We start from the raw sequence: 27,177 nt of genomic DNA, 5'->3' as shown, positions 1-27,177 counted from the left end.
TAGGGGTACAGTTACTAAGGGGTGGAGCTGCCATACCAGTCAGGCCCCTTGATTCCAAAGCCTTATCACAATAGCTTCTATTCATGACCTTCCATTAATAAGTCATAGTATTTAAAGCATTGTTGCAGCAAAGAGAGTGAAAGGGGAGAGAGGGGGGAGGAAAACTCATTATTCAAGTTTAAGTTGATGTAGAGGTGATGGAGAATCTTCTCACATTCTTGGAGAATGGGCTGTCAGTGATGTTGCTGGTGAGAACACAGTTAGCCTTCAGCATTGTGTAGGCTGAATTAGCTATTTGTGTATACATCTCCTTTCCAATTCCACCTCCTTTCCAACCCTTCTGTGCCCCTAGGTGCCACTAGGGCTGGAGGATAACAGTGCCTCCTGCCTCTCTTCAAGGTGCAAAGATTTCAGGACACACTGAAAACACCCAGTTCAAGTATTTAATCTTGCCCGTTATGAGCTGAATTGTGTCCCTTCCCCAGAATCCATATGTTGAAGTCCTAACCCCCAGTACCTCAAAATGTGGCCATGTTTGCAAATAGTGTCTTTAAAGAAGTAATTAAGAAGAAAAAGAAATAATTAAGTTAAAATGAGGTTAGGGTGAGTGGGCCCTGATCCACTGGTGTCCTCTTAAGAAGGTGGCGGGGGCTGGGGGAACAGGGGATGATGTAAAGACAGCTGTCTACACGCCAGCGAGAGAGGCCTCAGAAGAAACCAGTTCTGCTGACATGTCGATCTCAAACTTCTGGCATCCACAATTGTGAGAAAAATTTCTGTTGTGTAAGCCACTCAGTCTATGGTACTTCCTGGTACTCTGTTATAGCAGTCCTAGCATACTAACATATACCCAAAGGTAAAAACTGAATAAATGCCCTGGCTGCTGTGGCTCAGTGGATTGAGCGTCGGCCTGTGAGCCAAGTGTCGCTGGTTCAATTCCCAGTCAGGGCACATGACTAGGTTGCACGTCAGGTCCCCAGTTGGGGGCGCAAGTGAGAGGCAACCACACAGTGATGTTTCTCTCCCTCTCTTTCTCCTTTCCCTTCTCTCTAATAAAATAAAATAAATAAACAAACAAATTAATTAATTGATTTTTTAAAAAACTGAACAAACAACTTTAACTTTTAAGCTCTGGCAAGATATTTTAAGTAGTCAAGTAGTGGCCTTTAAGCAGTAGATGGCCATGTGGGTCCAGCTTTTTTCTACACCAAGAAGGTATAGAAAAAGAAATTTAGGGAGATTGACAAAAGTCTGCATAATAGTAGATTGTTCTACCTCCATCACCAGCAAGAGCATCTCGGTGGGCCATGTTGCAGAGAGGAAAAGTTTCATTTCCTCTAAATGAATTTAGATTGCATTGTGTATTTGTGTATGCTAATGTGCGAGTTCCTAATAGTTATACATAGGATTGCTCAGAAGGTTGAGGAGGGCCATGTGCACCTCATCTCAGCTAAGAGGCGTTGAAGGGGGACAGTTAAAGTCCATCCTGAATGATTTTGCTGAATTCAAGACTAGACTGTACAATGCAAACTTTGCAAAATGATCTGATGGGATTTCGGTGTTTCCAGCTTGTCCCAGGGATGAGGGGTACAGATCTTAAGACCAGAAAAACCCCAAAGAATAGGGAGCAGGATTTCCCTAAAGGGCGGTGATTTTTTGCACTTCAGCACTTTGAAGAAGAACATGCTCTCCAAGAGGATGTGGAGTTGAGGTGTTCTTCTAAGGTGTAACTTGTAGAGGAGTGGACTTTGCTCTTGTTTTCCATTGACTGTGAGGACAGTCATTTGGAGATTTGTCTTTAAGATCTTTCCTGCTCATGCCCCATTTATTATAATTCCATTTAGTTATACTAGCTCTTTAGTAAAGTCTGATGTACCTACTCATTGACTCCATGGTAAGAAAGAATTTGGACAGTAGTAGGGGTATGTAAACTGCCCACTCATACCCCTCTGTTGCTGTCTAGCTAAAGGGGCAACATCCTATTGAGAGAACTGTGTACTGGGGGTTGGGGGGTGCAGGCAGAGAGACAAATGAGAGGTGACCCGTATCAGAGCTGAGAAGCAGTGAGAAAGGGTGGGTAACCCAGAGATTATCCTAGTAAGTCAGGACCAGGACTGGAGGAAAGTGCCCTTCAGAGAAGGAGCTTGGCTTTGGGATTACAAGTGGGAGTTGCAGATATGGATAAAAAGGAGTTGCGCTAACAATTTGAAAGTAGGCTAGAACTTCCTCATAAAGTGATCATTAACCTCAGTCTCTTTGGTGTGACCATTGCTTTTCATCCAGAATGGAAAAGACTAGATGGAAGGTGAACTGTTTCTCCTGACAGCTCTGTTTGAGAGAGGACAGAGGTACATTTTTCTCCAGGACCTGTGCAGAGACTCTTGACCAGTCATGGGCAGTCAATGGGGCCCACTCGGAGCCCTCCCATGAGACCTGTCTGGACTCACTAAAGCAAGACCTGGGAGAGCATCTGCTTCACACGCCCCTCAGCAGTCTCCGCAGCCCCAGCCCTGGCAGTTAGGGAATTTGCAAAGATTTATCCTGGCTCTCACTGTTCCTCAACTTTTTCTTTCCTCTTTCTACTGCAGTAAAATCTGAGGAATCTTATCTAATTCTGGCAATCTTATCTAATTCTGGTAAACCATATCTTTTCTGTATTTCACTTCCAAGAAAAAAAAAATGCAAATCACAAGTAAACAAGTTAAGGTCAGGCATTTATTATTTTCAACATTTTTTTAGGCCACAAAGGAGGGCTGAAATAATACCTTATTTTACAAAGACTTTATTTAACAGAGTGCTTTCATATCTGTCAGCTCATAGTCTTCACCACAGATTTCCAAGATAGGAAGTTCAGATATTATCTCCACGTTTTAATTTAAGGAAACTGAGGTTCAGAGAAATTGACTCATTTATAAATCAGGCCATGTGATTAGAAAACGATAAACCAGGCCTCAAACCCAGCCCTTGTGTGATTTCACATTCCACATTCTTTAATATCCTATTAGCATTTATTGAGTGCCTACTATGTACCAGGCTTCACAATGAGGAGTATGATTTATTGTCTTATTCAACTGTCCACACATTCCATTACAAGCAAAATGTTCAATCTACCACCAAACATCTACATCCAACATAAGCAACATTTTGAAGAGATTGCCAGGGTAGGTTCCTATTCAGAAGCTTCTCTTCTGATAGAAACAGTGCTGATAAAGTGACCCTTTGGAGACTTGTTCTGGGCATAGGATACTGAAGTTGAGCTTGAGTCAGTCTCACACATTAAGAGTCTAGACCAGAGCTAACAGAACTTTCTGTAATGATGGAAATGTCCTATATCTGCACTTATTAATAAGTAGCTACTGTGCATTTAATGTGCCTAGAGTGACTGAGAAACTAAATTTTATCTAATATATATTGCTTTAAATGTAAACTTAAATAACCACACATGGCTAGTGGCTGCCGTATGAGAAAGAACAAGATTCTAGGCTATTGAATTCAAATCTCAAATCTGCATGACCTAACTTCTCTGAATACCACTACTTTAAAATGGGTATAACAAGATCTACTTAACAAAGGTCATGAGTGTAAAAACTCAAAAGGCCTAGCACCTAGTAGGACTTTTTTTTCCAGGGTGGGGTGGTGGGATGAGGTCATGGTTGTAATCTCTTGGTTAATGTTTCTAATCACAGTCAGATTGTAAACTCCATGAGGTCAGGAACTCTACCTTATTCACATACACATCCTTAGCAATTAGCGCAGTATGCATAGTGGGTTCCCAGTAAATATTTCTAGAGAGGAATTGAATAAAGGATTGAAAGCTGAACTAAATCAAGGCCACCAAAGGTGATTGATGCTCACTGTCTCCCTTGCCCCCAAATGCATTTTTTTCTGAATTGCACTTAGAGGTAATACCATCTGCCAATATTGGAAGATATTACAAGAAACAGTACTATAAAATGTGCATTATTATTGTAAAAATCTAGTTGAGGGTGTTGCTCATTATGTGAAACAATGAGATTTTTTGAGGTTATTCAGAAAAAAATTGTTTTAGAGCAGAATATAACTACTTAGAGTTGTTATATTCTGTTTTATCTCATGACACTTTACTGTAATAACAATGACATTTTCATACTACTACAGGGTATCTGGAAAATCTGGAAACAAAGGATAAACTTATTTTAAACAGTATGCTAGCTACTTTTTCAGACAATATGCTGACTAATATGAATATGTGTCCAAAATGTGTCACAGAATAACAGATTGTTGATCTGAAAAAAATAATTAATCCACTATTTTCTCATTTTGAAACTGTATTTTTGTTACTCTGCTGTATATTATACATTTTTTTCAGGTTAACAGTTGGCCCCACTACTTACACTTGAAATTGTAACTAACATAATGTATAAAAGTAAGCTTACTCTACATTTCCAGACTTTTTTTAAAAATTATATTTTATTGATTAGGTTATTACAGCCGTCCCAATCTTTCCCCTTTTTACCCACCTCTGCCCAGCCCCCTGCCTCAGGCAATCCTCACACAAGTGTCTATGTCCACAGGTCATGCATGTATGTTCTTTGGCTACTCTGTTTCCTATGCTTTACTTTACACCCCTGTGACTATTCTGTAACTACCAATTTGTACTTCTTAATCTCTTTACATTTTTCACTGATCCTCCCAACCACTCTCCCATCTGGCAACCGTCAGAACATTCTCTGTATCTCTGATTCTGCTTCTGTTCTGCTTGTTTGCTTATTTTGTTTTTAGATTCAATTGTTGATAGATTTGTATTTACTGCCATTTTATTGTTCACGTTGTTTATCTTCCCTTTAACATTTCATACAATAATGGTTTGGTGATGATGACCTCTTTCAGCTTTTTCTTGTCTGGGAAGCTCTTTTTCTGCCCTTCAATTCTAAATAATAGCTTTGCTAGGTAGAGTAATCTTAGCTGTAGGTTCTCGCTTTTCATTAGTTCAAATATTTCTTGTCAATCTCTTCTGACCTGCAAAGTTTCTTTTGAGAAATCAGCTGACAGTCTTATGGGAGCTCCCTTGTAGGCAACTAACTGCTTTTCTCTTGCTGCTTCTAAGATTCTCTCTTTGTCTTTACCCAGTGGCATTTTAATTATCAAGTGTCTTGGTGTGGGCTTCTTTTGGTTGATCTTATTTGGGACTTTCTTCACTTCCTGGGCTTGTATGTCTGTTTCCTTCACTAAGTTAAGGAAGTTTTCTGTCATTATTTTTTTCAAATAGGTTTTCAATTTCTTGCTTTCTTTTCTTCTTTTGGCATCCTTATGATGCTAATGTTGGAATGCTTAAAGTTGTCCCAGAAGCTCTTTACACTATCCTCATTTTTTTTTATTCTTTTTTCTTCTCACTGTTCTGATTGAGTGTTTTTTGCTTCCTTATGTTCCAAATCACTGATTTGATTTTTGGCTTCATCTACTCTACTGTTGATTCTTTGTAAATTGTTCTTCATTTTAGTTAGTGTATTCTTTATTTCTGACTTTATTTTTTTGTTTCCATGTCCTTTTTTTAAAAATTTATTTGTTTGTTTATTTTTAGAGAGAGGGGAAAAGAGAGAGAGGGAGAGAAACATCACTGTGTGGTTGCCTCTCACTTGCGCCCCCAACTGGGGACCTGACGTGCAACCTAGTCATGTGCCCTGACTGGGAATCGAACCAGCGACACTTGGCTCGCAGGCCAATACTCAATCCACTGAGCCACAGCAGCCAGGGCTCCATGTCCTTTTTTATGCTGTTGAAAATCTCTGAGTTCATCTGCTCTCCCCCTAAGTTCATTGAACATCCTTATAACCAGTGTTTTGAACTCTGCATCTAGTAGATTGCTTGTCTCCATTTTGTTTAGTTCTTCTTCTGGTGTTTTGTTCTGTCCTTTCATTTGGGCCATTTTTCTGTCTCCTTATTTTGGAACCTCCCTGCATTTGTTTCCATGTCAGGTAGAGCTGCTGTGACTCCCTGGTCTAATGTAGTAGGTGTCTTGTATGATCCAATGGCACAGCCTCCCTATCATCCAAACTGGGTACTTGAGGTGTGCCCACTGTGCGGGCTGTGTACATCTTTCTCTTGTAGTTGAGCCTTGATTGCTTTTGGCAGATAAATGGGAGGGATTTATCTAGGCCAATTAGCTGCAAGGACTGGATGTGACCATTGACCACCAACCTTGGACCACTGTGGAGGATCAGCTGTGCAGGGGCCCACTGCACAGAGCAGGACCTACTTCAGGGGGCTCTGGTGACTGTTGAGTCCACCTCTTGACTGTGTCTCTCATGAAGGTGGTTGGATGCTGGTGTGCTGACATGGTCTGAAACTGTCCTCTAGGTGTATAGGCTCTGAGGCTTCCCAGGAGGTATAGGCCAAGGTCAACTACCACCTATATTCTGTCTGGGGCCACCTGGCATATGCTACAAAGTGATCTGCAGTTGGCTGCTACTGTGCTGGTCTTGGAGGTGCCCAAATGAGGCCAAGCTATGAATCAAGGCCAGCTGCTGGACCAGGGGCCACTTAGCAAGAGGTGTGAAGCTCACTGAGGCCAGATACTGCTTGTTTCAGAAGATTTAGGACAATCTGAATCATATGCCAAGACAAGCCATTCATATAGAAAAGCCACTGGAAACAGATTGGGTGGGACCCAAAGCTGGGTGGAGACTCCAGGTTGATAGAGTCTAAGATATGGCAGGCACCTGCTGGCTGGCCCTGTGGCTCTCTGGGGGAGGGTTCAAAAAAAAATAGGAGCCTCTGCCAGCACTCTGTCTGTGAGAGAGCTGCCCCCCAGCTCTCACCCTGATGCCAGACATTTTAGTTCCCTCCTGTATGTTCCTGGTGCCTTTCAAGGTTTTGCCCCCCATGCTGGAGCTCAGAGTTAGTGCATCTGAGTAAGTCCATGTGTGGGCCCTTTAAGAGGAGGTGCCATGGAGTCCAGCACTTTCTGTCTTCCTCAGCCTCAATCCCTGCTGGTTTCTACAGCCAGAATGTATGGGGACTTACCTTCCTGGCACTGGTACCCTGGGCTGGGGGACCTGATGTGTGTGGCTGGGGCCCTTCACTCCTGAGACAGCCCTACTGATTTTTATCTTCCACACATGTGTGGAGGACCAGCCCGTTCTACATCGATGCCCTTCCTACCAGTCTAGATGGAGTTTCTTCTTTAGTTTTGTAGTTGTAGGACTACCATTCAGCTCAGTTTCTTACATTTCTGAATGATGATTGTTCTCTAGTTTAGTTGTAATTTTGATGTGGTGGTGCAAGGAGGCAAGCTATGTTTACCTATACTGCAACCTTAGCTTTCTCCTGCATTTCCAGACTTTGAAAGCTTAGAACCAAATCTCTGGCCAAGCTTTGGTCTGGGATTGTTTTGTTGTAAAGAAGAGAACCCACTCAAGCTAATTAAACTAAGAAAGGGGTTTCTGGAAGGAAATGTCACACTGACACTGAGAGCTATATCTCTCTCCGGAGACAGAATCCAATTAGCTCTGTCCATCCAATTCTTTGCCCACTCCACTCTCCAATTCCTGGTCCAGTCAGCAGATGCCTCACAATCAGGCCTACCACAGTTAACCACACAGCAAGGGGAATGGGAAGAAGTGGCTGGCACATTCTGTATATTTTAGGAGTCCTTGTAAGCTGTATTAAATATTTTTGGGAAAATATGGGAGAAAAAGGTGGCATGAAGGACTAAGGATGTTGGGGAGTGAAGATGCAATTATCATTTATTTAACAAACATTTATTGAGTGCCTACAATACAAAACTGTCTAAGAAATGATTCCAGTAAAACCAATAAAAATTTAGTCTCAGTGCTAACTTGGCACAAATCAAAGGTTGCCAACACCTGCTCTTCAGCTCTTACATTTTCAGGCCAGGATGATAAAAGTCAGTGTTCAGAATGATGACCCAGGCACACCAAGGTCTCCCATCACCACAGAAAGGAAAACTTCTAGGTTCATGAAACTGTCTGAGGACTTGTTTATTCAGAAATATTTTCAACAAGATCTTGACAAAGGGGCTTCAGAGTTCATTTTAAGTTAACCTTTTAATAAGCAGAATCCTCCATATAGCCCTACTGTAAAAGACTCAGGTCAATGAGAGTATGTAAGTAAAAAAAGAACTTAAAAAGAAAGAACACTACACAGCAATATTCTTTGGTGGTAGGTGATAGACATAAAGTGATTAATTGCTGCCTGCATGATCTGTGGGTACCTGCAAAATGATGCAAAAATATGCCAAACAGGGAAACACAAAACTAAGCCAACTCTTTTTAGGCATCTGACTGGAGAACTTTGGGAACATCTCAGAAGAGGGCCACTAACACACCAGGTACCGTTGGGCAATTAGGATACAATCTCTTATTTAAATAAGATGCATGTATATATGCATGAAAAAGTACATATATACACATACATATATGTCTTGTATCATATGTAACTCTGAGAAGTAGGGTTATTATCACCCCCATTTTACAGGTGAAGAAACTGAATTTCAAGGAATGCATAGGACCTTTTTTTCTTTTTTAATGTGTTTTATTGATTATAATGTTACATTTGTCCCAATTTCCCTTCCCTCTGCTCCCCTCCACCTGGTGGCCCCCTCCCTCCAGTTCTCCCCCCCTTTTAGACCATGTCCATTAGTTGTGCATATAGTTCTTCTCAACCTCTCTCTGTCTATTCCATTCCCTCCTACCATGATCCTTAATTGCTATATCATCTCCCTCCCTCTCCCCATTCCCCCTCCCTGTTGACCTCCCCCCAATATGTTCCCCATACCTATAGTTCTTTTTCCACTCTTGTTGCCTGTTTAGTTTGCCTTTGTTTCAATTCCCTAGCTTCTGTTGTTGTTTCTTGTGATGGAGTTTTCATTTTAGATTTCATAGGTTTGATCCTCCTTTTTCTAAACCAGTCCCTGTAACATCTCATATAACAGTGGTTTGGATCTAATGAACTCTTTCAGTTTTATTTTGTCCTGGAAACACTTTCTCTGCCCTTCTATTCTGAATGACAATTTCGCTGGATAGAGTATTCGTGGTTGTAGGTTTTTGCTTTTCATTACTTTGAATATTTCTTGCCAGTCCCTTCTTGCCTGCAGAGTCTCCTTTGAGAAATCATCTGATAGTCTAATTGGGACCCCTTTGTACATGATTCTTTTCTTCTCTCTTGCTGCTTTTAAGATTCTCTCTTTGTCTTTAACTTTTGACATTTTGATTATAATGTGTCTTGGAGTGGTTCTCCCTGGGTCGAGTTGTTTTGGAACTCTCTGTGCTTCCTGGACCTGTAAGTCTATTTCCTTCCCCAAGTTTGGGAAGTTCTGCTTTATTATATTTTCACTTAATTTTTCAATTTCTAGTTCATTTTCTTTGCCCTCTGGCAAACCAATGATTCGTATGTTGGGCCTTTTATAGCTGTCCCAGAGGTTTCTGATCCTCTCATCCTTGCTTCCCGTTTCCTCTCTCTGCACTGGTTGACTGTTTGTTCCTTCTCTATGTTCTGGTTTGTTGATATGAACTCTGGATTTTTTTTCCTCACCATCTGTCTTGTATGTAGTTTTGTTCCTTTCATTATGAGCGTTTTTCGATTCTTTCTCATCTTTTTCCAGATCTTTTGTTAATTCTGTAAGCCAACTGATAACAATGGCCCCGAACTGAGCCTCTGACAGGTTTCTTATTTGTTCATATGTCAGATTCTTCATCTGTTGCCTGGTGAGCTGCGCCACCGGGATTTCTATAGTTGTCTCCCTCATTTTGACAGATGAGTTTTGTTTTCTTGGGCCGGCTATAGGGGGCTGTGCCTGTGTACTCGTCACGACCCAGCGACCAGTGGCAATCCGCAACCTTTTTCGCTGCGCTGCGGCCCTTTGTCATCACGACCCAGTGACCGGCGCCTATCCGCAACCTATTTCGCAGCACTGTGGCGCTTTCTGTGGGGGTGGGGTCCAAGATGGATTCACAGTTATTCCACTAGGAGACCGGGATCCGTCCTCCCGCCCTCTGGTCCTCACTGTTCAAGGTGATGTAGTGGCTGCTTTCCCCAGCGTTGGGGTTGCAAGCTGCCGGGGTTAGACTGCAGCTGAGATTGCTCTCCCTGCCGCTGTCCCTGGTGCTACCGCAAACAGCACCACCCACTTTCGCTCTTCCTACCTGCCCAAAGAGCGCCGCTGGTTTATAACTTCATACGTTAGGCTTCCGTGTAGCTTTATTTTCTGGAATTTCTAGTTATCTTTTGTTTTGAAGTAGTTGTATTCCTCTCTAGTTGTAGAGGGAGACCGAACGTGTCCGTCTAAGCCTCCATCTTGGCCGGAAGTCTGCATAGGACCTTTTGATTACCCAACACAATCTCTTTTTAATAACTTTTTATGGGCTAATAAGTCAATGTCTAAAGAACAGAATATAAAGTTGGAAGTAAATTAGGTAATTACTCAGTAGCTATCCTGAGATCTAACCCAGATAATTCTGGCCTTGAAATGGATTTTGGAGGGCCAGAATTAGTTATTCATCTAAGTGGGTTTTAATTCTACAATTTAAATCAGCAACAACCTCCATACTAAATCATGCAGAGAGGTAACCACCACTTATGAAAATCCATAAGGAGTCTAACTCCTGAGTTTAGTTGTGGAACTCAGCCAAGAGTCTTTTTAACTCAAGCACACATGTGGTGGGGTGGTGGGGTAGTGGGGTAGCATAATCGCACTAAGTCAAGATCAAGTCTGACAACAGAGAAGCCATCTATTAAAGTAAATCATTCACAGATCATAGCAGAATTGCTTGTTAAAAGGGATCATAAACCATGGTGCAAATGTTGATGTTATTAATGTTTTAATGTCATTTTAAATGGATGACATACCAGACCATTTATTTGTCTGTTCTGGGGCCCCACAACTTGCCTCTAATGAGCTGACCTTATAAAATTAGTGAAATCAGACTATGCTATAAAAACTGGGGTTGAGAAGCCCTTATCAACAATAAACAAATGCTACATTATTATTTGACCAGGACAGTGACATGTGGCACAGCAGAAAAAATGAAGTCACCTTTGGCAAGAATATAAGCTTAGGTAATCTTGAAGTAACAGGAGAAAACAAAGCACTTACATTTTCAGTTTTGCAGTCATCAGTGCGGGGAACACTCTGTCCCTTACCTTCCTTTTCACTCTCTAGTTGAACTTCTCCTCCTGGCCCTGTGGGCCTTTCCTCCAGGCTTTTAAACAGGACACAATCCTTTCATTTCTCTGCCCACTAACTCCTAGGCATGTTTGCTCTTCTCTCCCTCCTCTCCTAATCAAACTGCATTAATCCACTGCAGCATTATCTTGCTTCACTCTTCTCTCAGCCACAGGGAAGAAGGGAATCGAAGAGCAGAAAGCAAATGACAAATGACGCCTGTGGGAGAGCAGATGGGCAGGGCCATTCTGGAGCATGAATAGGCACTCTGCTGCCCAGGCCCCACCTGCACATCCTGTTCACTGCTATTTATTCTACGTTCTGTTTAGATGCTCCCTACTATGCACTGCACTTGTGAGCACTTGGTGAGGTCATAATCCGACCAGCCATGACAGCCATGGAAGTTCGCCAAAAAAAGGATAAAAGGGACTATGTAAAGTTAATTTTAGTTTTAGGTTTTTTTTTAAATTGTCACCTGAGGATATGTTTATTGATTTTAGAGAGAGAGGAAGGGAGAGAGAGAGAGAAAAACATTGATGTTAGAGGGAAACATTGATCTGTGGGTTGTTTCCTGTCAGTGCCCCAACTGGGGATTAAACCCACAACCTAGGTACATGCCCTGACTTGGAATCAAACCTGCAACCTTTTGGCACCTGGGACAATGCTCCAGACAACTAAGCCACCCAACCAGGCCTAAAGTTAGGGGTTTTTGTTGTTGTTGTTGCTGTTGTTTTTTGTTTGTTTTAAGTATATTTTATTGACTATGTTGTTACAGCAGCCCAATTTATTTTCCATTTACTCCCCTCTTCTCCGGACCTCCTTCCCTCCAGCAATCCCACCCCTCTTAGTTCATGTCCATGGATCATGCATATAAGTTCTTTGGCTTCACCCTTTCCTAGATTATTCTTAACTTCCCCCTGTCTATTTGATACCAACCAATTATGCTTCTTAGTCCCTGAAACCTTTCCCCATTTCTCCCCCTTCCCCGTACCGGCTGATAACCCTGCAAATGATTCCCACACCTATGATTCTGTTCCTGTTCTGGTTGTTTGCTTAGTTTGGTTTTGTTTTTAATTTTTAGATTCAGTAGTTGATAGTTGTGAGTTTGTTGTCATTTTAATGTTCAGAGTGTTGATCTTCTTTTACTTAAATAAGTCCCTTTAACATTTCATATAATAATAGCTTGGTGATGATGAACTCCTTTAGCTTTACCTTGTCTGGGAAGCATTTTATCTGCCCTTCCATTCTAAATGATAGCTTTTCTGGATAGAGTAGTCTTGGTTGTAGGCCCTTGCTTTTCATTACCTTGAATACTTCTTGCCAGTCCCTTCTTGCCTGCAAAATTTCTTTTGAGAAATCAGCTGATAGTCTTATAGGCACCCCTTTGTAGGTAACTCTCTGCTTTTCTCTGCTGTTCTTAAGATTCTCTCTTTATCTTGAACCTTTGGCATTTTAATTATGATGTGTCCTGGTGTGGTCCTTTTTGGGTCTAGCTTGTTTGGGACTCTCTGTGCTTCCTGGACTTGTATGTCTATTTCCTTCACTAAATTTGGGAAGTTTTCTTTCACTGTTTTTTCACATCAGCTTTCGATTTCTTGCTCTTCCTCTTCTCCTTCTGACACCCCTATAATATAAATGTCAGCAGGTTTAAAGTTGTCCCAGATGTTTCAAAGCCTTTCCTCATTTTTTTTCAATTCTTGTTTCCTCATTCTGTACTGGCTAACTACTTTTTTCTTCCTTATGTTCCAAATCATTGATCTGAATCCCAATTTCCTTCCTTTCAACACTGGTTTTGTGTGGATTTTCCTTCGTTTCATTTAGCATAGCCTTCAATTCTTCCCTTATGCGTTTACCATACTCAAGCATATCTGTCAAGTTTGTGAGCATCTTTATCACCAGTGTTTTGAACACTGTGTCCGTTAGGTTGGCCCTTTCCTCACTTGTTAGGTTGGCTGTCTCCTCATTGCTTAGTTCTCCCACTGGAACCTTGATCCATTCCCCCTTTGGGGCCATACTTCTCTGTCTCCTCATCTTGACAGGCTCCTGTGTGTGTTTGCCTCTGTGTCTTAAGTAGAGCTGTCATACCTATTATGTCATAATGGGTGGAGACTTATGTATTTGTCAGTAGAGGTCGACCCGTTTCACCACATTGTGGTACTGTATGTGGAGGAGGGGTCTGAGAGGGAACAATGCCACTTACTCAGCACTTGCCCCTTTTCCAGGCACTTCTCCCACTTCCATATGGGCCTGGCACCTCTCTAGCTGTTGCCCTGGCTGTTGTTCCCAGAGTGGGTGGGTCTGTGGATGTTCTAGGATTGTAGGGGCCCTTTAAACAAATGGATTCTGCTGAGAGACCAGCAGTTTCTTCCTCCACCCCAACCCCCACTGGTTTACACAGTCAGAAGCAATGACGCTTTATTGTTCCCGGTTCTGAAACTGTGAGCTGTGGGGTCTGGTCTGGTGCTGGAAGTGCTCCCCGGGTGTCCCTCTTGACTTTTTAAAATATTTGACTGAGTTTTCTCCTGGCTTGCCACTGCCACTGCCGCCACTGCTGCCACCACACTGTGTCCTCTCCACTCTGGCTCTACTGTTCCTACCTGTCTGGATGAGTATATCTTCTTTATATCTTTGTTTGTTGGACTTCCATGCATCTTAATTTTCTGGAACTTCTGGTTGTCTCTAGTTTTGAGGTAGTTGTTAAAGTTAGTTTTTAATGCAAGCTTAAAAGAGAGTGAGATATTCTAAAAAGGGGTTTCATAATCTAGAATATTTAGAACTCATATAAATTAAATATATGACAAACTTTTGTAGTGGTTGCCTCTGCAGAGAGGAACTGGAGACTGGGCTAAGGTAGGAGGAGGACTTACTCTCCCCTGGACTTAAATCCTCTTACACATTTTGGACTTGGCACCACGTATATTTTTTAATTAAGTTTCAAAGGACCTTAGGGTCATCTGGTTAAAGATTTTTTAAAAGTGAAATCCTTGACAACTGTTCATCTGCCCCTAGACCTCCCTGAACTCCTCTCGAATGGAGGCTGCCCATCTGCCCCTTCACCACATTTTCCCACAGAATTGTTTCAGGGGGCAAAAAAGAGTGGGGGGCATGCAGGAGTGTGTCAGTGATGCTGCAAAGTCTCTGCTCATGCATCCTCAGAGGAACACCACTCCTGCAAAGCTCTTGCCCTCCAGGTATTCCATGCTGATGATATCTACATCTCTTGATCTTCTACTAAATGTATAGCACTCTGCTCCAAAGCCTAATCTTCTTTATTCTCATTTTTATATGTGAAAGCTGAAGTAAGAGAAGTTACAAAATTTATGGCTACTGGGTGCTAACACTGGGATTTAAATTCCATCGCAATGCTGCCTTCTCTCACTCCCTGTGTCGTGCACTTTGGTTATCTCCTGTCACCTCCACATTCACTGAAGAGTTTCCATGTGACAAGATAATTATATCCTCTCCTTACCTCACCTTCATCCTGGCACAGGGAAGGAACCATGGAAGAGCAGGTAGGGAAGGTTAGGGGGCCACTCTAGGTAGTGGGTGGGGAGGCAGAATGAAAACAAGCAGGAAAAAATAACCCCCAGGAACATCCTAGCAGTGCCTCCTCCTCATTCTCTGTCACAACATTGTCCCCTCAATACACATGCATACACATGCGCGTAAACACATGTGCGCGCACACACACACACACACATACACTAAATCCCTAAAAACTGTGGATTCCACTGTTGAGAATTTTGTTTCTCTTCTTCCTAGGGTCTGATGCATTGGCTTTGTATTTCAGCTCTTATCAGGAGTATCACTAAAAGACTCACTGGAGGGGAGGATGGAAAGACCTGCCTGATGGGTGCCTGGTGAATGGATGAAAAGAACGCTGCTTCCGTGGGAAGGCACAGTCCAGGCTGGACCAGCAACCATAGGCTGAAGCAGGAAGGAGGAGGAGAGCAGGGATCCAGGAATTTCAGAGGACAGGAGAGGAAAGTAATATTTTTTATTCTTTCTTCAAACTTCACAAAGCAATCATAGAAATAAGAAAGCTCATCATCTCCCTTCCCTTGTCCTTTGGCCCACCACAGTCTAAAAATAAAGAACTGAATCATTGTCCTTTCAGCCATCCCACTAAGCCTTCACAATGAAAACAAACTACAAGCACAGCCTGAATAAAATAAGGAATTTAACCTTGGTTTTCAATCTTAGATGTGGTTGCCATATACTATTAAAAGACACACACACACACGCGCGCGCGCCTGCACGGCCTAAATAGAAAAAGTATCTTGATAGGTATTTTCGCATTTTTTATCTTTCCCACAGCTTGCCTCCCAGGCAGAAAAGATGTTGTTTCAAGTTCTTACAGGGGACTGACTTGAAAGAGAAACTCTGAAGGATTTAAACAGCTTTCTGAGTAAGACCAAACCCAAACTGTCAAGAAGATTCATGGTATACTTCTTTCCTATTTCTTTTCACCCTTCTATCTTTCCTTTTGTTTTTCTCCCTTGAGGCACTCTGATCTTTTCCTTTTTCCACTCTCTCCCTTTTTATCTCCTTCACAAAAACTACAAGACAGAGAAGCTAATAACATTGCTTCAAGTGTATCACAGTGCTTGGGGGAATTAAGAATAATAAATGCCATACCTCATTAGAAGACTGTCAGCCCAGAAAATAAATAAACAAATCCAAATAAGAGACTTGGGAGCGGAATACCAGGAGCTGCCAGGGAGCATCTCATGACCAGTGAGCTGGGAAGAGCTGTGTCTTGAGGCTGACTTTACTTAACCAGCTAGGTTGGTGGCAGCTTTCCCTGAAGTTGGCACCATAAGCCCAGAGCTAAACCTGCGGCAGGTCTCAGTAAGTATTTTTTCTCTCAGATATTCCAGCGGCATATAGAAGCAAGGTCTCTAACATTATGTGACTGCTTTGCAAGCCAGTGTAACACTTGTATCAGAGATAATGGTCGCAAAAAGACCCTTGATAATTTTTAGAGATGTCATTTCTATGGGTTTGAGCACCCATGTGAAAACCTCAGGAGGACAGTGAAGAACTCTGCACTGGGAGTCAGGTAAAGCAAATAACACCTACTGTGGGCCAAACCTATGTGAGGCAGCTTGCATTCCTACCCTGGAAGTCTCAAAGTCTGCTGGGGAGGTAACATGTACAAATAGATAGATGTAGATAATAGATACAGATATATAAAATATAAGTGCAACAAAAAAGTTAAGCCTGTATACAGAAGAATTTACTCTGCCTGAATGAGTAGAAATGCTCCCTAACAATCTATAGCCTCCATTTTCTTCTGCCCTAACTACTGCCTTTTCTTCTCACCTCTCAGCAACCATCTATGGGCACACACCCACTCAGATGCTAACATTACTGCTGCCTAGACAGCTGCAAAGATTCCTCACCTCTGGGAACTCCTAGTCTCACCCTGACCCAGCAGCTAGTAGTGCCTTGGCCTTTTCTGGCTCCCCAGGCTTCTCACTTTTAGCCTATTTCTGACCAAGACTACCCATTTATTCCTTGGCTCCTGCCTAGACTTTTTTTTTTTTTTTAATTGACTTGAGAGAAACATTGATTTGTTGTTCCACTTATTTATGTATTTATTGGTTGACTTTTATATGTGCCGTGATTGGAGATCAAACCCACAACCTTGGTGTATCAGGATGATGATGTAACCAACTAAGCTACCCGTCCAGGTTCTCCTGCTTAGACTTTTGAGACACCTGACTTCTCTCTGTTTCTGTCCACTGGTATCCTACTCTCATGGGTCTTTGGCTTACCCCACCTTGTGATCTGGCTAATGCCCAACTGCCCCCTACTTTACCCTCCCGTTGGACTGATAGAGTCCTGCTGTATGTCTTGTTGGGTGTAAGGTCAAGATCTAGCATTCTTGCTTCAGTTAAGTGAGTTACATTATAATGATTTAAAAAATGCAGGAATGATGGATATCCTCTTGCTATGATGCGTTACCCCTTTCTAAATGAAATTACCCAACCAGTCCCTATAAGGCTTGGGATCCAGAAAGAGGTCTCTGTGGCTTTAAGAGATCAACCAAGGGGTTACCATATCAGAGTAAGCATCTTCCCCTTTCCTAGGTATAAAATGAACTAACCCCACAGAGGAAGTCAGCAGGTATCATTACTACCTTGAAGAACTCCAAAAAGTACTATAGCTAAGCCATCTAAAATGTTCAGGAGGTACCAACAGGCTGGGTTTATTAGGGTCAGATTACTTGTGTGGCTCAGAGAAGGAAAACTCTGATTCCAAAAAACCTCCACTGCCTTGCGGCATACCTCTTCAGGGGAAAGGCTAAGGGAGTAAACCCCGACAGAAAATCCGGAGCCGGAGTCCCTAAGGCGGTTTGACGTTGTAGTCAACACCGGCAACTCCTGCGGCGCACCTGAAGCCAAGCTGTATTGACTCCGTCTTTCCCTTGGATCCTTCAGCTGCGAAGAGAGGGGAGGTCTGCTGCATGGGCAACAGCAGACCCTCCATATCACCCTGCCCAGGCTCTGTAGCTTCAGCTTCACTGGAGAGGACACTCCAGCGTCATCGCAAGATGTCGATTCAACACGGGAGGAGACAGATACCGTGTCACTCCCGAGTCGGACTGCACAACCATTCTCGGCGGTGCAGATAGACTCTTAAGAAGCTACACCATCGTCTCTCGAGACGGACGGCTGCCGACGGGACTTGTGTGGCTCTAGTCAGCATGAGGAAGTCGAGCAATAGAGAGCTAACAAAGAGGACAGTCCGTGCCAGCTGCCTGCTTTCTCCTCTCCTTGATCTGTACTCCAGATCTAAAAATACTGTTCCTACTTTGCAGAGCGATGATAAGGCTTAGACGCCTCAAGAATAGCAGTAGCAGCTTAGGCCAGTACCTGGCACATAGTAATAGTTTAATTAATGTTTGATGAACAGATGATTAGGACTCCTTTTTATCCCACTTTGAATCTTCCAATTAAGTATTCTTTCAATTAACGCTTCTTGAATTCAAATGTTATTAACAGAGGCTAGGGGCCTGTTCTGATACATTGGCTTAGAACACCCACAATGTTTCACTATGGCAATGATTCTCCTTTTGCTTAGGCAGCATATGATCTTTGGCCAAAAACAAATTAATGTGGACCCAGCCTAATTTGGATCTTAAGTTTTCCTTTCTTAAGTTCAGTGTCACTGAGCTGTCACCCTCAGGTAATAATGGCCTGGTATTTAAAGGCTGGAATCTCAGTTTCAGCTAAGGTTGAGAACAGCCAATTGAATGTAATTGACTAAGAATTTTTTATTTGAACCAATTTCAAGCATTGATGTAAAAATTATATTGTGTTTTCTTCTAATATCATTGGAATACTAACAGGGAGATTCATCTCTCTGCCTCTGTCTGTGTCTCTCTCTCTCCCACCCTTTCTCTGTAGTAATTCTGAAGGATTTAATCAGGATCTAAATAACAATGGCCTAGATACAGCTTTTGAAAACACTGGTAGTGCTTAAGAATCACTTTACCTGAGATTGAAATGCATCTACCTCTTCCATGAAACACAGGCAGGGTTGCACGTGCACATGGGACCTACTGAAGATAAGTGGAGCCAGAGCCCAATGCAAGGAGGAAAATCTGCTATATTTTCCTCAGAATAAGAATTCACCCTCCCAGAGGTCTTGCCAGAGACCAGGAATTTAATAAGGGGTCTTCTACGCTTTGTCATGATATCCTAGTCACAAAAGCACTCCTTTGACAGCCTGGTCTAAATGATCACATCTGCTTGCCAAGACTTGGCTGCTTCCTAATGCAGACTGACTCCCGTAAAACTGTAAAGATGTCTAAGTTTGCCTTTGTAACCACCAGCTCAACTTTCCATACCCTTCCATAACCTCTCTTTGCACTTCCCTCTGCTCAGTCACCCTAGAGATACCCAGGACCTCAGGCACAAACTCTCAAAAAGGCTTGACATGTGAAGTTAAATAACTGGATTTCCTGTTCTAAAAAGTGTTCCCTCTGGAATGAAAGCCTTTATCCCTCCTAATGGTAGGTGGAGGAATGGGGAGAAATATGTGTAGGCTGATGTGCATGCATGTGTGTGTATATCTACATGCCTAAGGAAGACCTTCCCAGTACCTTTCAAGTTCAGTAAATGCATAGGATATTCTAAGCACTTTGGAAAGGCAGAATGGTGCAGGGCAGTGACTCAAACTTGACTACACATTAGAATCACTGAGGGGGCTTTGGAAACATACCAACATCTTGTCCATACTGCAGTCGAGATGATCAGGCTCTCAGTCAGGGTTTACGACCACCATCATGAAAGAACACAGTTGGGCTTTGGCATGGCAGAAGTAGATTCAAATCCCAGCCCTGCTACTTACAAGGGGCATAACTTTGAATGAATTACTTAACTTTGGCATATTTTAGTGCCTTCTTCTATAAACTGGGGTAGTAATACCAATCTAGCCGAGGCGTAGGCCAGTTAAATGACCAAGAGGTAGTAATTCTGGTTCCTTTTCCCCATTCTGCCAGGCATTGAGCTAGGGGCTATAAATCACACAAAGAACCAAGTATTATGACAATATCTAGACTTAAATAAACAGATAACTCTCTTTTGACAAAAAATTTCCTATGACAGTCCCCCAAACTTTTCCCAGAGCAGTAATTGCTCACTTCTGGATGCACATTAGAATCATTCTCAGAATTTTTAAAAAATGCAGATAGATATTGGCTCCGTCCCAAAGATTCTGATTTAATTGATGTGAGATGATCACTGAGCACTGCTATTTCTTTTTAAAAAAGCTTCTAATGTGAGTCCAGTGTTAAAAAGCTACTCTTCCAGAACAAGGAGGAATGCATCATTGTGGCACAAATAACAAATAAGTGGTCAAAGATGGCTTTGCCTTCCAGCTCTGCCACTTTCAGTATGAATATGGATATATCACATAAATTCCCCAAAATTGGTAATGGAGATAATGTTATTTGGCTTAAAGGATAGTCATAGGACCATATAAGATAATGTAAGTAGAAGTGCTTTTTAAACCACCACTTAGCTCATCATTCTGACAATGACAAGGTCCAGGGCTGCAAGCAGCATGGTTGGTCTGCAGCCCTCCGAGTGACTGCCTAGCACCTGGGGGTGGGATGGAGAATTTGGACATGGAAATACAGAGGGACGTGATGTTGACTATGACAGAACTTGGCCCACTTTCTCCAAATGGGAAGAGAGAAAGTTTTTCTCTGGGTTAAAAAAAATCCATAAAATTCCACCCTGGCTGGTGTGACTCAGTTGACTGGAGCTGCATCCCATAATCAAAAGGTTGCAGCCCATATAGGAGGCATCCAAGTGATGCTTCTCTCTTACATCAATGTTTCTCTCTCTCCCTTCCTCTCTCTCTCAAAGCAGTGGGAAATAAATGTCCTCAGGTAAGGATAAAAACAAATTTTTTTAATCCATCAAACTTCAAGGCAAATTGAAACAGCAAATTACTCACCATCCCAAACAATTTACCTGATATGTAAATAGTTGGGATAGTTCATTATTCCAATCACGCAGGTCCTAGGTATTGAGTTTAATTCAGCTGCCTGTGCTCTAGGCTGCTGGGACATTTTCAGACCTGTAGCCTGAATGTCAGGCAGGAGACGTGAGTCAGTCTTGTGTCCACAAACACCACTCATTACTTCTGTGACGTGAAAATAATAATAAATATTTCACTTAAACACTCCTTTGTGACAGGTCTTAAATATCAATGAAGATGAATTGGGGCAGTTTTGTAAATGCTGCTCTCATTCCCCACCCCCTCAGTGTTCAGGCATTCTTCAGTGGCTCTGACCACATGCTGTCACTGCATTTTTCTTAGACAGTTGTTCTCACCCTTGGTTCCAACTTTTGGGAGTTTGATAAAATTCAGAATCTCAGGCCCCTCCTCAGACTTAGTAATTCAGAACCTACATTTTAACCTGTTTTCCCCACAGGTAATTCCCATGCACATTATAGTCTGAGAAGCTGTGTCTGACAGAATCATCTCATCAAATCCTCACAGACCAATGTGGCAGTTATTTCCCCATTTCACAGATGAAGCAACTGAGATGAAGGTGGGAGCCATTACATGGCTAGGTCAGGACCACACAGCTAGTTATTGACAAAGCCAAGACCCATCCCAGATCTGCTGATTCCAAGAGCAGAGCACTTTCCACCTCTTGACATTGGCCTTGCAGGATTTGGTTTTTTACAACTGTCATGGAGAACACAGCATCTATAGTTTATTTTGCATTGTCTTCTGCACGGAGCAGTTTCTCAAGGGTTATTCTAAATAGATTAACTACAAACAGAAGAGAGGAGGGAAAAAAGTTGTGATGGACACACCATCCAGAAAATAAAGATGACGAGAAGTAAGGTTTCCACTGAAGGACCTTTATAAGAAAGCTGGAGAAAGACTTCAATCTATGGATTTCTGGTAACCCTGGAAACCTGTACCTCTTTAGAACACAGATAATAATCCTCAAAGGACTGGGATGAAGATTAGTAACATAATTAGATAGAAAGCAGATAGACCCCTTTGAGAAAGAAATCAATACTCACACAGATACAGAATACCAATACAAATAACATCCCCCACCCATCTCCAACCCCCCTACTCCCACTCCCTTATCCCAACCCCTGAAGTGAAACACTGGCTGCGTCCCAGGTGGGGCCAAACATGAGGGGCTTTGACAGATGGCACCACCCCCACTTCCTGCACTTTTCCCTGCCTGATCCAAACTCCAAATGCCTGCAGTCCCAGAAGTACCAGAGGCTGAACAAACAGCAAGCCACAAAGGAACAGCACTGAAATAGGTATGGGAAGACAAACTAGCCATGTGACCTTGGATAAGTCACTTACTGTCTCTAAATCTCAGATTCCACATTCATAAACTGGGGGATGGCAAACCTGCCCTGCCTCCATCATAGATTTTTTGAGTATTAGCTATGTTAATCCACGTGAAAGTGCTTGAGGGTTCATGATTTTATCATCATGAAGCCTGGTGATATGTATGGCAATACAATGCTAGTTTTTTCTTGGTTAAGCCCGCATAGACACTCAAAAATGCATGCCATCTTGCTTAAAATGGTCCAGTGCTATGCAAAAGCCATCATTAGCTTCTGGGCTGCCTGAATTGTGTGTCAAGCTGGGTGCTCACAAACTGTGGAAGATGTAATAAGACAGGTTGTTCAAAAGGGAGTAAGGACAATCCAGAAAAGGCTCCCAACAAAGGAGCTCCCCCAGTGGCAAGCCACGCTGCCTCATATTCCACTATTCAGCAGCATTTGCTTACTTGAAGCACTGTCCTTGGGAAGCTTTGAAATGCAAATATTCCTAGAAAAGGAGTAACATATTGACTGTTGCCAGTCTCTTACACTTTAGTCTGAACTAGTCCATCCACAGTTCCTTCAGTACTGCTCTTAAAAGTAATTTTGACAGGCGAGAAAAGAGAGAATTTTGGAGACTGAGTCACTATCTTGAGAGGCAGACCTGGGTAGAGTCTGCAGTGGGACATGAGAGGGCACTTGGCACCTCACAGGAGGTACAAATCCAAACTAGTGAGAGGAACAGTAAATAAAGGAATGGTAGAGAGTGCTGAATCAAACTCATTTTACACTTTTTTCTCAAAGTCTAAAAGGGGAAGAACCGAATTCTGTGTTCCTTCACCTAGTCTGCCTCCCTCTTTGGGCCAATTATTTTCCTTTTCCTCTTTGTAGCAAAGTTTAGCTTGTTATTGCTCCAGGTAATGGAAAAACAAACAAAGCTCATTTAACAGTCTTGACTATTGTCCATTGTAAATCATTATTTATCCCAGACGAGTCATTATCTACAAGGCTTTCCTAAATGTAACATCTTTTAATCAAAAGTCATTTAAAGTGTGTTGGAAGGCCCTTGTCCAATATTAAGTTACCTATTTTAAGACAAACACATTCGGGGTTCTACAAAAGATCCTCTAAGGTTGTAGACAAGGGAACTGTTCTAGAACCCCTCACTAGTGTAACATCCTGCCTCAGTTTCCCCAGAATGATCAGTGTCTGGAGAGCTAAAGATGAGACAATGAGAGAACAGCACTGATCCAAGCAAACAGAAAACAGATAGCTTACACTTCCCTGATGGAATTCCCTAATGAATTCTGTTCCCAAGCCTAGACATTGTGACCCTTTAAACCAGTCAACTCATTCATGTCCCAGCAAGTCACTGGTCAGTGGATACTAAACACCCAGGGTATCCATGGCAGTCACCCTTGACCCCACCCTAGCTCCAAATTCCTGTGCTCCTTTAGTTCTGGTGGATTCTAGCTTCAATGGTCTTCTCTTAAAATTCTGGCCTTGCTCTCGTCCACTGCGCTTGACCCCTGAATTGAGATTCCAAATTTGATCCTCAGAACTTTTTACTCATTGTAATAGATTGGATTTACTCATCACCAAATATTCTGATTCTCCTCCCTGTGAGAGGATCATAAAAGCCTGCTCTGTTAAACTACGGAGTAGCTGTGGGCTCACTTGGCCAATGAAAAGTGGGCAGGAGTGACATGGTTTTCCATCTTCCTTTTCCTTCTTTCTCAATGACAGGAATGGTTCTAGAGAGAAGCTACTCCACCAGTCTGGTCCCAGCAGGGAGCAACAGCTGAGCCATGCAGGACACAGGAGTGAGAAATAAACCTTTGTTATCATAAACACTGAGATCTGGGGGTCTTATTTGTTACTGTCATAGCTGATTCATACATCTTTGGATTCCTACCCTTTACAGAAACTCTAGACAGATAGGATACACAGGCTGCCACATGATACAAGCCCCAACACACCTTGATGTTCAGAGAGGAAACATAGACCCATCAGCCAGGGAAAAGCAACACACTCAGGTGGTCTGTGACAAGTCAGCACATGAGAATGGTGTGTCATGTTCTGAACCCCTTGATTTTGTCTATCCTTTTTGGGCTTTTAACCTTTCAATAAAATCTCATCCCAGAATCTACATGCTACGTATTACCAGGTACACTAAGCATTATCATCTGAGCAGGCTGTCATGAAATGTCATGACATGGCCTCTTTTGGGCCTTATATGAGGAAATCAACCATCTGGCCTTGCCTCAGCCGTCTGCTTGTCTAGAAAATTACCAAACTCTAGCAAATACTAGCTACAGAATTGAATTTCTAAAAACCCAGCAGTAATCATTAGAGGTGTTACTTTTTAGGTCAAATGTCATTCATGTATGGATTTTTCTTTCTTCTCTTATTCACCTTCTCAACCATGAAAATAAGGTGGCAGGTTCAAAGATCAGTGCTCCATGGTCTGACAAACACAGGTTCTGACTGGAGTGATCTTGGGAATGTTTGTCCTCTCTTGGGGCTTCCCCTCCTTCCCAGTAAGTTGGGGATAACTGTTCACTTGCTGTGAGGTGTGCCTGGCAGTACCAAGGCTTTCCCAAAATGGGGGCTGCTCACTGCTGTCACAGTAATGAGCCCCAGACTCCTTCTTATTGATAACAGATAAATCTCAGGGGATAGATTTCAGAGACCTATTTTCTTCATTAAGTTAATGTGCTAAAATTCTGTATTTCTGTGTTTCAGCTCCTAACCCCACCCCACACCTCCACTAGACTGCGCTATCTTGAGGATTGAGATTGTGATAGACTCAAGTAGCTACCAAATGGCTTGGAGTGTAATAAATGCTTGGTACAGGCTGTTAAATAAGATAACGAATGAACTGACTCAAAATGGTGAGTCTTACAAAATAATTTACTGCTGCTACTTCTTTCTACCTCTTTCCCCTTAGTTCTCTCAAAGGAAGGGAAAATGAATGTGTGTGTCTGACACACTGAGCTCTTTAAAAGAAGAGTGTTATGTTAGAAAAACATGTTCAAAAATGTTTCTGTTGAAATAAAGTTGGAGAGGAGAGGTTGCACCCCTCTGTGGCTAGTTATTGCTCATCGTTCTTTAACTCTGCCATGCCCCAAGGGGTTCAGCAATGAACAGAGGAATTCTGCTGTGCTGGCTGATTTTTACTGTTCGTGGTGGTGTACACAACTTATTAGCAGGAGTTACAGCCATCTAGAGATTTAAATTATACATGAAATCATAATAAAAATTTTAAAAGGTAGCCAACAACCTAGCCTGTGCTCAATTTTGTAGATTGCGAAAAATAACAAGCATTTGGTTCTGTTCTTAAATAGATCCCACTCTTTCCCTTACCTGTCCTCAGTGTCTGTCTGGTACTTAACCAAGGTACATTTGTTCTGCTATAGTGGGATTCCTCCATGTTCCCTCCCAAAGCCCAGGATGTGTTCTAGAGGTTTCCAGGGGATCTGGATCCATCTAACTACACATTTAAAAATCTTTATTACTATCAACCACACTATCATTCTGAAGTGCTTTGGAAATACAGGGTTGTTCCCCTCACGAAAGCACATTCAGAAAGTACACTAAAACACAATGCTTTGCAAATTTTGTTCTGACCACCTGCCTCAAAATCCCTAGGATGGGTGGGTTAAAATGCCGACTTCTGAGCCCTGCCCCAGATGGGATGAGAAGAATTCCAGGGAAGGAAGCATGGGAATCAATGTTTCTAATAAGCTCCCTAGGAAAACCTCCCACACATGAAATTATGAAAATCATTGGTACATCTATTAAGGGCATGAGTTCCAGAGCTAGACAGGACTTTGTTTGAATTCTTACTAGCTGTGACCTTAAGCAAGTTACTTAACTTCCCTACACTTCAATGACCATATATCTAAAAAATGACCTCACAGTGTGTTGGAAAGATAAAATGAGATTGTGCATGTAAAGCAGTGCCTCTCAAACTCCACGTGCATAGGAATCACCTGAATATCTTGTTAAAATGCAAATTCTGATTCACTGGATGTGAGTTGGAGCCTGAGAGTGACTTTTCTAGCAGGTTCCTTGGTAAAGCCAATGCTGCTGGTCCCCTGTCCACACTGTGAATAATTGCCAGACGCATAGTAAATTCTAAATAAATGTCAGCTATTCCATTTTAAGAATTGGCTGCCCAAGGGTGGAAAGATAGAGAGACTGAGGATTTTTTGAAAAATTCTGATCATCCATTATAACTACCTGTGGTGCTTTGAAGAAATGCAGATGCTTGGGCTCCCATCTCCAAAGGCTCTGATTCGGTGTCTTTACAGTGGAGCTCAGAAGTCTATGTTTTTAAAGCACAGCAAGTGAGCCAGAATTGAGAACCACTGGATCTAAAGTAATAAGTGTCTTAGATGAAATTTATTTTACAGCCACTAAGAGATGTCAAAATATCCCCTAGTACAAAACATTTATTCACCATTGCGATAGACTGAGTATCTTCCCCCAAATTTATATATTGAAATCCAAATCTCCAAGGTAATGGTGCTTGGAAGTGAGCCTCTTGGAGATGACTGGTCATAGGTGGAACCCTCATGAACGGGATTAGGATCCTTATAAAATTCCTCAGAGAGCTCCCTAGCTCCTTACACCTTGTGAGGACACAGTAAGAAGATGCCATCTGTGAACCAGGAAGAGGGATCTCCCCCGACACTGAATCTTGTGGTGCCTTAATCTTGATCTTCTCAGCCTCCAGAACTGTGGGAAATAAGTTTCTGTTGTTTGAAACCACCCAGCCTATGGTATTTTGTTACGGCAATCCATACAGCCTAGGACACTATGATGTCCATCTAAAGCATACTGCCTGAGTCATGGCCATGAAAAAAGGAAAGAGAAAACTTTGGTCTTAGCTCCTAGACTGCTCTAGAAACTCATTATAGGACCAGTCTCGGTTGCTTTTCTGTCCCTTACTGTGCAAAGGAAGAAAGCGTTACAAAAGGCAAACACCATAAAGGCTCCATCACTTAATAGCTGTGGGGTCTTGGACATGGTACGTTAACCCCCCTGCTCCTTAAATACCTCATTTGTATAATATGGATAACAGCTAGCCCACCTATCTCATAAGCTTGTTGTGAGAGGCAAATGAATATTCTGTAACTGCTACTTGAAGTGAAGTCCATGGACCAGCAGTATCAGCATCCC

The 27,177-nt window shown here is 42.3% G+C and overlaps 1 long non-coding RNA gene across 2 annotated transcripts in view; it reads left to right on the top strand.

Annotated features, from left to right (window-relative positions):
* Nucleotides 1-15,345, top strand: part of LOC150018802 (uncharacterized) — a 59,252-nt gene extending 43,907 nt beyond the window's left edge. The window contains exon 2 of one of the 2 annotated variants that reach the window (XR_016509226.1): nucleotides 14,924-15,345. This is a non-coding gene — a long non-coding RNA (uncharacterized LOC150018802). The remainder of the gene's footprint in view (nucleotides 1-14,923) is intronic. The other variant, XR_016509225.1, reaches the window with a different exon arrangement.
* Nucleotides 15,346-27,177: the final 11,832 nt, after the last annotated feature.

Source organism: Furipterus horrens, unplaced genomic scaffold (assembly GCF_987537825.1).
Source record: "Furipterus horrens unplaced genomic scaffold, mFurHor1.1.pri manual_scaffold_2, whole genome shotgun sequence".
Taxonomy (NCBI): Eukaryota; Metazoa; Chordata; class Mammalia; order Chiroptera; family Furipteridae; genus Furipterus; species Furipterus horrens.
This window is presented reverse-complemented; position numbering and strand designations above follow the sequence as displayed.